This window comes from Macadamia integrifolia, unplaced genomic scaffold, assembly GCF_013358625.1.
Source record: "Macadamia integrifolia cultivar HAES 741 unplaced genomic scaffold, SCU_Mint_v3 scaffold1363, whole genome shotgun sequence".
Lineage (NCBI taxonomy): Eukaryota > Viridiplantae > Streptophyta > Magnoliopsida > Proteales > Proteaceae > Macadamia > Macadamia integrifolia.
Window position 1 is genome coordinate 49,562 of NW_024868177.1, and position 928 is coordinate 50,489.

Sequence of the window (928 nt, forward strand, 5' to 3'; positions counted from 1 at the left end):
TTTTTTTTTTTTTTTTTTTTCTGACGAGGCAATTCCTCTTAGCAGATCATCTTAGGTAAATCACTCTTTTGAGCATTCTGGTTCATGTTCTTTGGTTTTTTATCTTTTTCAAATTTTTAATATCTTGCTAGTTTGGTTTTAAAAGGTTCATTTTCTTTGTTTCTTTTTACTATTTCAGGGATTAGGAAGGATTGATTGTGTCAATGATGTAGAATAATAGAAAAAATCAGACGGATTCCCATTGATTATTCTATAAATACACTTATCCATTATTTTGTGAATACACTTTCATTGGGGAAAAAAAATGAATCGATGACACACAATCTTTGGGTTTTAGTAGGGGTCCATCTGTCGTCGATTTGGTCAAATTTCAGGTTGATAGAAGTCAAATGAAACCAAGCCATTAAGGTGAAGCTTGGTATTGATTTGGTTCAGTTTTTCATATACATGTTGTTTAAAGGAAGGGGATTCCCTAAAAGAAAATATGGCCCTTGTGCCAGTGCGGGGACCAATAGGAGCACACATGAAAGCATCAACAGGTACGAAAATTTTGTTTTTCATAAGGGATGATGTTGGACCTTAAGTGTACAGACGCTGCCAGTCTCCCAAAAGATGTCTATTTAGGGAATGTATGCACTTTATTACTTATAGCATCCCTCTACACAGGGGTCACACTCACGAGTCGAGTTGAAATCTAAGACTCGAACTCGTGACCTGCTCTGATACCACATGTTGGACCTTAAGTGTAGGCCGCTGCCAGTCTTCTAAAAGACGTCTTTTTAGGGAAGGTGTGCACTTTATTACTTATAGCATCCCCCTCCACAGTAGTTACACTCACAAGTCGAGCCGGAATCTAAGTAAAGACTTTGAGCCTTCTCTGTACAGTCAATACGGGCACCAATAGATGGGCAGTTATCTCATGACCCTT